Source organism: Rhagoletis pomonella, unplaced genomic scaffold, assembly GCF_013731165.1.
Source record: "Rhagoletis pomonella isolate Grant_MI unplaced genomic scaffold, Rhpom_1.0 Rhpom_scaffold_00011, whole genome shotgun sequence".
NCBI lineage: Eukaryota > Metazoa > Arthropoda > Insecta > Diptera > Tephritidae > Rhagoletis > Rhagoletis pomonella.
In genome coordinates this window covers 12,355,537-12,366,814 of record NW_023458565.1, presented here as the reverse complement: position 1 = coordinate 12,366,814, position 11,278 = coordinate 12,355,537, and the positions used below count along the sequence as shown (strand labels likewise).

Genomic DNA, 11,278 nt, shown 5'->3' with positions numbered 1-11,278 from the left:
TTTTTTTTGACTTTATTGATAATTGCCAATTTGTTTGTTATTGTTAGCTTTAATGCTAAAAGTAAAACAAGTAATTTTTAGAAAAAAAAACCGACTTAAACAAAAAAAATATATATCTATATATTTCATGATCCAATGATCGGATCTAAACCAAATTAGTATGGGACTACCTCTGAGACACTACCTTTCCGTTGCAAAATTGAAATTATTGAAATCGGTTGATGTGGTGCAAAGTTATGCGGTAACATACATAAAAAAAAAAAAAAAAAATATTCCGACGAACTGATAACCTCCTCTTTGTCAGAAAAATCTACTAACAAAAAAATAAGTTTAGGTTTTCGTTAAGGTCACTAAAAGCTAAAGGGTAAGTGAAAATACTGAAATGAAAATATTTAGGTACATATCTCCAATGTAAATCAATAAAAATTTGCGTTGCGTTATTTGTATTAAGATCTAAAATGCGATCAACTAAAAAAAGAAAAAAAAAAATAACATCATTTTGTTGCATAAATCAATACGTAGGACTTATTTCCAATGAATGCAAATATTTATTAGTTTTTCATGATTGAATAAAATAACTAAAAAACTGCTGTTATACCTGTTTTTGTACTTATTGCGTTGAATCTGTACGATCCACAAGCAGTTATATTTCCGATCTGGGTTTTGAGTTAGCCCACATTAGTTCTAGGTGTGCGATGTGATAAATTATTTGGGAATTTCGTTCTTCTAACTTTATAAGGTTAAAAAAAAATTTTGGAATTTTTTTTTTTATTTTAGTTATTTTTTTAATTCTACAGAATTTTCTCTTTCATTTGGTGCTCATATTTTTATTATACTTTGTAGAGTCCCACCGAAGGAAGATTTTTTGGCCGAAGCCGAACAGAACGTTCGGTTTTGATCTAACATTCGGTCGATTACCGAAGCCGAAGCCGATAATTTACTTTAAAGTTAAGTAAATCGATTTTGGCAAAGAATAAGCTCCATCTTGCCTTTTTAAATGTACATAAACTATAAAATACATAGAAACGTATTTATCTCTTGTGTATTAACAAAAAATGCATTTTTTCTTAAAATAATTGGAGTCACAGTTCAGTTTCTGTGCAAAGTCATTTTTATGTATCAAATATATTTGTTTATATGAACTTTAATAATATAAAAATAATATTTTGACGCTTACACTTTTGCCAAGCGTTTGGTTGAGCTTCACCTCTAATTTGTGGTGCGCGTCTTGGTGTTGTAACACTAATGGAAGGACCCACAGTTTTACGCCGCTTCGGAAGCCAAATGAATTTTATTAGAAGCTTTTTCATTGCAAAAATACACTCGGAGGTTTGTCATTGCCTGCCGAGGGGCGCTGTTTTTTTTTTTAATATAGAAGTTGTACGGACCAGATCCTTAGTACGCACCTCTAACTAGTCAGCCAGAGCGGTCGCCCTGCTGTTGTCACTTAAATTCATCAATTTGTTTACGTTCTCGCCAAGTGAGTGTGTTCTGTGACCGCTGGTGGGTGGAGTAGAAACATAATTTTCAGCAGCTGCTTTAACCCAGTAGCGAAAATGGTCACCGGTGACATCGTCACTAATGAGGATTTAGTGACATCGTCGCAATTGCTGTGAATCCTAAACGACATATAGCTGACAATGATACTGATGACAGTGTCATGCAGGTGTACTCCTTCAAGGACTTATAACAGACAATGTCTTGCAGCGGTCACTTATAAAAAGTCCATTGCAAGATACTGTCGCATGAATGTCATTAATGATCACTACATGACCAAGTCATGCAGATGACATCAACGACGAAATTACCATTTATATAAAAAAGTCATGAACGACTTCCATACAAACGGAGCCCAAAGTCATTTAAGACGTAACTTTTGCGTACAAGACCCTAAAGTGACTAATGCATGACATTCGCTACGGGGAAGTAACTCTAAGGAGATAGTATTCCAATATTGAACAAGTAATTTTTAGCAAAAAAAAAACCGGTTGACGTGGTCCAAAGTTATGCGGTAACATACATAAAAAAAAAAAAAAAAAGATTCCGACGAACTGATAACCTCCTCCTTTTTTGGAAGTCGGTTAAAAACATCAGCAGCTCTAAGAACTCGTTTATATGTATGTGTACTCCTTAATCACAATTTTAAATTCCGAAGTTCTCAGCTGACAGCTGATTTAAAAAAAGTTGCAATACAACTTTTTTTTTTAACGGGTATTCACAATAAATGTATACTTTTAAATTATAATACCTGTTCAAAAAATCTAGATAGCAAAAAGGTTCGGTTTCGGCAAAAACTTCGGAAGTTGAACAATCAGCCGAATATGAAAATATTGCCAATTAATCGGCAAACCGAAGCCGAAGACGAACAATCGGTCGGACTCTACTACATTGCACTGAATTTTTAAAATCATTTTTAGAATTAATAATGTCGTCACTAGACGCGAATAAAGGCGCGAGCTCAAAAGTTGACCGCGAAACAATACGCATAAGAAAAACTCTTAACATACTACCCAGCCAGCAGAGAAACGTAAATTTTGCCGGTAGTTGTCATTTATTTTCGTATCCGCAAAACGTTCGAAAAAGATGTTGTTTGAAAGCAATAATTGTATTTCACTTGTTCAAGCTAAACATTTGTGCGGAGGAGCGTGCCGCTATTTGTTAGCCTCCAGAAGGTGCCGGGTTCGAATTCCAACAGGCGGCTTCCTTAATTTTATTTTTTTTTGAACCATGAAAAAGTATCTGTGACGTGCACAAGGAAAGCGTATTGATCGAAAATATCAATCAGACTAATTTCAGAAAATCAGCCAAAAAAGTATCCGTTTCACAAACCATTTTCGGTACTTGTCTGTACATACCCTGCGGAAAATGGTACTAGCTTGTAGCTAACTATTAACTAACTAGCATCCGACTTGTGGTAACTATTTATTAACTATTTCCTTTGGCCGTAACTAACTACTTGTGAAGGGCGATGGTCGCAAAATAGTGAGAACTGGTTTCCTCTGCATTAGATGTCAACTACCTTGTAGGTAACTACTTTTGAACATAAAATATCAATAAGAAAAACAAAATATTTTTTTGTTTTTTACTTTTTTATTTTTATTTTTTTTTAATTACTTTATTTGATTACATTTCATATTTGTTTACATGTTCTACTGTGGGTGGTCCCATATTTGAACACCGTAAAACATCCCGGCAGGAAATGTATCTAACTATAAGCTAACTTTAAGTTGATTCGGAAGGAGCCATAAGTCACTATTATCTGTATATTTTCTTTGACGAAAGCTAACTATATTTCTATGGCGATGGCCGCGAAATAGTCACGGGTGGTTACCTCTGCATTTGATGTAACTAACTTGTAACTAACTACTTTTAGGCATATAATATCAGTAGGAAAAACAAAATATTTTTTTTGTTTTTTTTATATTTATTTATTTACTTTATTTATTTTATCACATTTCATATTTGGTTATATGTATATTCTGCTGTAGGTGGTCCCATATCCGAACTCCGTCAGACATAACTTCAAAACGATAATATGAAATTTCGATCTTCCTTTTATTTGTCCCCAATTCGAAAAAATATTTTCGAAGTGCAGGATATTTGAATAGAAACGCGTTTAAAGAAAACAATCCTGCATTACTTGTCCACTTGTTTCAAGTTAGCTTTCTGTAGCTAACTACAAGTTATATATTTTATAGAAATTCCGCAAAAAAACTAACTACAAGTAGGTTATTTTTTATCAATTGATAATTTTTTTCTGCAGGGTAACTTCAAACTGATAATGTAAAATTTCAATCTTCCTCTTATTTGTCCTGAATACGAAAAATAATCTGCGAAGTTCAGAAAAGAAAGTGTATTGAAAGTAATTTTTGTGAGGATATTTGAATAGAAACTTGGAAAGAAAACAAACTCCCGATAACGTCTGCATGACTCTTGCACGACTTTACAACTAACTTAAAGTTAGTTTTGTCATGGCTAATTAAAACTTAGCTATTTATCGAACTCCCGCAAAAAAAGCTAACAGGAAGTTGTTTTTTTTTATTCAATTGATAATTTTTTCTCTGCATTTCTGCCGCACACTTTAGTGGGAAAACAGATCGTCAAAGTATCCGGAAATGGAATCGGTAAACGGACACAAATTCGTACTTCATCAACTTTTTTCCCTTTTTCGGATCGATTTTCGCAGTTTTTTTGCTGGCTGGGTAGCTGACAGCGAAGAAAGACGCGCTAAAATATTTTTTTTGTTTTTGTCGCACATGTATGTTTTTTCAGAATTGCGTTTTCTTTTTCAAAATGGCGGATCAAAATATCTCCAAAAACGCGGTTTTTTACATGTCGTCCAGGTATAGCGTGATTTAGTTAGATACGTGGCAAGACATCGCATAACCACGCAATTTTTAACGAGATTTGTTTGATAGAATCATTTGCAACGACTACTGCAGAAATTGTTTGAATGAGGTTGAGGAGGACATAATTCAACACCTGCCCCGCCACTGCACAGCATTAGGCAGACGCAGAGTAAAAACTCATAGCAGTTCTTTATTTACTGATCTATAGTAAGTAGATACATACATATATAAGAACTTTCCATATTTTTTGCTGAGTAGCAAGCTGTTTTCGGGGAGAAATTGCATATGGCCTCCAGGAATTTCACAAAGGACCCTGTGTCTTTTAGTGAGTCCCATAAGGTACTACCGCCGAATCTAACTTTTAAGCGAGTTAAACAAAGCTAATTTAATTTATTTTACTTCATTTCATATCATCGCATTTTATTTTATTTTATTACATCGTTTTGAATATTGAACTCCTTTCTGTTTTCGCAATATAATTCAACAGTAAAAATTTCGGTCATTTTGTAGGCCAAATAATAAACTAATAAACTTAAAGCTATTCACCTTAAGTTATCTCAATTATTTATGGGTATCAGCATAACAAAAAAATTTTGGACATTGACACACACATACATACATATGTACATTAGCGTGGACCGAAAACCAGCTTTTTTAGAATTTAGATTGATAATATCAAAACTATGGTTCATTATGCTCTAAACACAATCTGTGTGAAAGATGACGATTTTTGGTCAATATCTTAAAGCACAAACAGACGGCAGCGTTGATCCGGATCAACTCGGGAGTAACTGCAGTTGATCCGGATTAAGTCCGAATTGCTATTACTAATTAAAATTCTTAAAAAGCGGATTTTGGGCACACGCTAATGTACATACATACACACTCTGAGGTAGAACACAGCCCAGTTGGGAAAGTAGGTAAGCACCTTACGTGGTAATCCATGTTTTCTTTCAGCTTTTAGTACTAAAATTGTTATCAGGACTATTGGTATCTATTAATAAAGCCCAAATTGAACACTTCCGAGTACGCCTTACGAAAAGAACTTGTAAAATAATGTGACGCCGAAGATACTATAGAACGTCGAGCTACTCCTGGTACTACTAAGAACCGCCGAGTGAAGAGTAAGTTGCTGGTAAGGCTTATTATGTACTTTAAGTTCCTACTGGGAATGTTTGTTGTTCTTATAATAGGTACATCTACATATCGAGGGCTTATATTCAATACCCTCTATCTGCACTTTTCACAAAAATGAGATTCTGATATAAAAATACACCTAAGAATTAACTGTGACGGGTGATATTAATGCTGGCTTTGTATAGCGCTTGACTAGCCCAGTCAAATTAGATATAAATTGGTAAGAAGAAAATAAAAAATTTGTAACAGCGATTTTTTGATGCAGCATGGATCCACAGTCTTGCCCCTAAATTTCATACGGCAACATTTCGCCATCTTGGATTTTAGGTTTTTTTTGGGTGTTTTGCGATTTGCAAGCTTATTTTGCATTTTTCGTAAAACATGGTTAAATACAAATTTGTAGAGAAGGTAATTTCCCGCATTTGTTATATAAAAGGTTTTTAAAAAACAACATTTTTTAATTTAAATAATTGACAAAAACTGCAAAAAAAAATTTATTTCACCACCACGTCAACCGGTACCGTACGATGGCCAAAATTTATGGGACGGATTACAAAGATTAAGGTCTTAAAATGTTCACATAGGCGTCCCCCCATCAACAAGTGTGGCCTTTTGAAAAATTCAACATGGCGTCTAAACTAACCGTAAATTAGATTTTGCTTTACAACTTTTCCGCCACCGGAGAGCCCAACACTAAAAAAGAAAAAGTAACAGCAGGTTCTTATAGTTTTGAGGTTGCTAATTGCGAACCTAGAGCATGATTTGAAAATTCATAATGGCAAACGCAATATGGCGGCCACAAAATTAAAATTGATATGGTCCGCTTGAAACGTTTTCCTCTGGGGTTCTTCGGACCGCTTATTACGAATCAGAGGTGAGGTTGGAAAAATTCAAAATGGCGGGTCCAATATGGCAAAAAAAAAATTTAAGGACAGAGGAATTTACTATTAAATTAAGGTATGTCCCAGATGGGTTCTAACATCACAAAGTAGTTTTTGTGAAAATTGCAGATAGGGGGTATTAAATATAAGCCCTCGATATGTACATACTTACCTAGTATTTTTTGATAAAAAATATATATGTATTTACATGTGTAGAACGCATCTGACCATGCGCTGAGGTGAGTGTTTAAAAATGTTCACCCGAAAATTTCTAGTTGCAATAATTTAATGTGCGATAAGCCGTAGAAATTAATATACCTACTCGGACATTGAAATGATATTTGATTAGATATACATTTGTGAGTTCTAAATTTGTAACCACCAAAGAGAATTTTTTTTTTGATTCTCAAAGAAAAAGAAAATTTAACTGATAACAAATATTTTAACAGATGCTGGCTTTTATGAGTATGTACATAAATATATCAACGTGAGTATAACTTCTTCTTCGGTACTAAATTTATATGCGCGTAAATTGAAAAAAATAATTTATCGATAAGGTCAACAACAATTGTGGTGCCACAACACAGAGCACTGATAACCGCTGATAACATCATTCCGCTGATAACATAACAACTGAGAAATTATTTTCTATAAGCGTCATCAGCCCACCACCACTACATACGTTTGAATGTAGTATGTACATTAGACTGCATCACTCCCCATACAAAAAAAAAATCGGTACTGTGTTTCCATTGAAATCATATAATCTATATTCTTAGGACGTCCACCAAAATATTTCGGAAAAATATTAAGTTTTACGTGAGCTGGACCGATTTGAAAATACCTCCAAAAATTGAGCTTTTAATGAATAAAAATAGTTTCTTTAAGATTTTTTTGGAAAAATCGCCTCAAATGACAAAACGGTTTAAGCTGAAAAAATTTTGCATAAAAATATTTTTAAAAAGTTTAAAAAAATTTGGAACGGAATCGTAATAATGAGATTTTTGATGCTGTTTTTTAAATTTTTTTAAAGATTGGTATAAGCAAAACTTGAATAACTGAACCTAAACTCTTCCGATATAGACTTGTGAGGTATGATTGGAAAGGTATTTTCTTACCCCTTTTTTACCTTGGCTAATAAACTTATTCAAAGGATGAAAGATATAGGTAGGATGAACGAACGTCATTCAAAGTTGAATTAAGATGTATGTTGGTATTTGAAAAAAGAAATTGGGACAAAAATGACTTTTTTTTGGACAGAAATAAAAATAGTGGGGAAATATCTTTCTACTGAGATCCCATAAGTCTAGATCAGAATAGTTTTGGCCCAGTTATTCAAGTTTTTCGTAAATCAATCTTTGAAAAAAGTAAAAAAACAGCATCAAAAATCTCATTATTACGATTCCGTTGAAAATATTTTTAAATATTTTTATGCAGATTTTTTAAGCTTAATCTGTTTTGCCCTTTGATTTTTCAGGAAGTTCTTTAAGAAAATATTTTTATTCATAAAAAACTCCATTTTTGGAGGTATTTTCAAATCGGTCCAGCCCATGTAAATCTTAATATTTTTAAGAAATATTTTGGAGGATGCCTTAAAATATAATAAATTTTACGGTCGTATTTAAAAATAGCAACATCATGAGGCACTACGTTATTTGGTCCTACGTACAAAATAAAGACATCCACGAAAATTTAAAAATTAACAAAAAAATGAAGTTTTTGAAAAAAATTTTTTTTTTATCTTAAAAATTGGACAAAATTTTGACTTTGACCAGCTATAACCCAGCGAATTTATGAATTTAACTGAATAAGTTTCTCTAACATGCAAATTTATCATGCTTCAAGTCAAAACTGTGTAGAATTTTTGCGATTTCAAAAAATTAAAATTTTTTTTAAGCCTTTGTAAGCCCCTAACATTTTTTTTTTAATTTTTAAATTTTCATGAATGTCTTTATTGGGTACGTAAAACAAAATAAAGAGTTCCTCTTGCAAAATGCAGATGTTGATATTTTACGAACCACTCTAGCATACATACATATGTACACCCGCCTTATGAATTGTTTCTACTTGGCTAATAGCGGTGAAAAGGGTGCAAGTGAGCGAAAATTAAACGACAATACCCATATAGTGAACTTATAAATACAGGGTAGTCCAAGTGTAAGTAACATTTCTTTAATCGAGGTCGTTTATATTCTGAAAGTTCCGGTAAATTCGACTATAACTAGGAAGATTATTAGAGGAAGCCACTTTAGTATTTGTTGTAACATACATATCTCTATTTACTGAAAGGTCAATCTACCCTAGGACAGTAAACAGTCCGATTCGTGGAAGAAACCAGAAACGAAGTGAATGGAGTCCAAGTCCAGCACCCTCAAATGACTTAGTAGCCTGCGTGGGCATCACTGGTTCGATGAGAAAAACACTAACAGTGGCTCTCGGCGCGCTTCAGCATAGATCTACCTTCTCTGGACATTATAAACAAGAAATAGACTCTACTCATTTTAGGGGGATATTTGGGTAATAAGAAGCTACTACACCGATCCACTTTCATGGTTATACAACCAGAGAAAAGATTACGATTTGTGAACCTGGATCTTCTGAGACTAAACATAAACACATATTTTTAAGGAATTTTTCTTAAAGGAACCAACTGGAGCAAAGAAGGAACAAAACATCAGAAGGTATATTGAAGGGTCCAAGATTGGCCATAGCATCGGAGCCGGAGTCTGTAGTATACAAACTAGAAGGGCCCTTTTCAATAGCGAGTTAGCCTTCTCTTTCAGTAGGCGAACAATAAAAACGTCTATAGCAATTTTTCGAAATTCGAAAAACATCAAGAATTTACAGTGATAGAAGTTATTTCAGAGATCACTACACTTTCTCATCAGACTTCTTCATCGAACTCACTGGGATTTGAACCGTGAAACTCCGACCTACAAAGGTAGTGGTCTACTCACTGAGCTACATATCGATGGCTGAGTGGAAGATCGACCTATTTCGGCAGCCAGTTCATAAACGCCCTATATCGGAAAACTTTTCAAGAACGCCCTACTTCATAATGGAGCACTTGCCAATCCTAGGGTAAACGGGAAACAACAGATTAAATTATGCCTCCTACGATGCACGTGGCTAGATGCACATGACTTTAATAGCACTCAGCCAAGGGACCTCACTACGATACGTGGGTAAAAGAAGGGCTGTAGCTAAATGCCGGTATGTTACATTAGATCGTCCTTGATCGCGATACTCAGGAGGGCAACGGCTAATGACGCCGTATGTCAAAAAGCTATTAGGGAACGGACAGGAAGCGCTCACCTTCGCAGGTGATGCAAATGCGCACCATACAACGTGGGGAAGCAGCGACATCAATGAAATGAGTGAGTCACATTTCGACTTCCGTATTAACTCCACCTTTATCACCAAAAATCGACACGAGCTACTAGATGTCACTCTGGTCTTGGAGGATGTGGAGGAGGTAATACCGAACTGGATGGTTCTTCAGGAGCACTCTTTTCCGATCACCGATATATCCAATTCGACATAGGCCAGACTGAACAGAAGGACCACCAAGTAAGATTAGAAACATTAGAAATACAGACTGGCATTTAGGTGTATACTTGCATATATAGTCAAGAGCTAGAAAAACTTCTACCCTAAACTTTACTCCGTTCACACCAGAGGAACTGGCAGACCGGTTTACGGGCACATGCTGCAAGGCGTTAAATCGAGTTTGCCCAGTTATCAAGCAGTCCCTTAAATTTAGTCACGGCTTTCAAAAGTGAGCAACACTGGAAAGCGTATAAACAGAACCTAAAGCGGCGGTCGCTGTGGTGTAGTTGTAAGCAGTGCGTGTTTCCATTCCGCAGGGCCTATGTTCAAGCTCTGGTCAAAGCACTACCGCAAAATAAATATAGAAAAAAGGTGTTTTCCTAACAGCGATTGGCCCTCGGAAGGCAATGGCTAACCTCCAAGTGTATTTCTGCCATGAAAAACAGCTTCTCATAAAAATACAACGCCATTCGAAGTCGGCGTAAAACTGTAGGTCTCTCCCCATTTGTGTGACAACATCAAGGCGCACGCCACAAGTCGGAGGTGAAGCTCGGCGAAACACTAACATATGTGTAAATTTCAATCTATAATTATTATTATTATTATTGTTATTATCTAAGGACTATACAAATTCCCGCCGAAGGCAAACAAAAATTTTTGTAGAGACTTCTCCAGCAGCGTGGAATTAGCACCGGAGGGGAGCAGGGTTAGGAAAGTACTCTCCGGGCCACCCGCACAGCCCGGGTTGCCTGCAGAAACTCAATGGTATGTGGACAGAGACGGGGAAGAAAACCCTTCATACAGGAAATTTTCTCAAAGAAGAAGATCTCCTGGGCTATTAAAACCTTCAAGCCATACAAGACCCGATTTCAGGTTTTAATTTAAGCCTAAGTGAAAGGTTCTATGACATTTTGTTTCTTCGCTAGAGCTACCCAAATTTTGCCAAAAATGCGATTTTTGTTCACTTTGACCAAGTTTTTCTCAAAATCTGTAACTGATAGAAACTTTGTACGTACGGATACGTAATTAGCACTAGAGAGTCTATCAAAAATAGGTCCTGTATGTGTATGACTGTGTATTACTGTATACAGCAATGCCTTTTCTGATCCTTATATACGGGAGCAAGGAGAGGGGCAGAATCTATGACTAAGGTTACCAAAGGTTTGACAGGATATTTGCTTTCTTTATTGAGAGTAGAACACCCTTTATTTCTATAGAAGTATGCTAAGTACGTACGTACCCATGTACATACGTACATGTGGGCACCTAGTAAATCTGTCAACCAACCCATATTTTGCAATGCCTAAAACTTTTTTTTTTAGAGAGCCTCTCCCATGCATGAGTACAAATAGTCTATGTTGT

The 11,278-nt window shown here is 35.2% G+C and overlaps 1 protein-coding gene across 1 annotated transcript in view; it reads left to right on the top strand.

Moving 5' to 3' along the window:
• Window positions 1-11,278, top strand: part of LOC118747162 (spermatogenesis-associated protein 5-like protein 1) — a 23,492-nt gene that overhangs the window by 11,575 nt on the left and 639 nt on the right. The gene's annotated exons all lie outside the window — the stretch shown is intronic.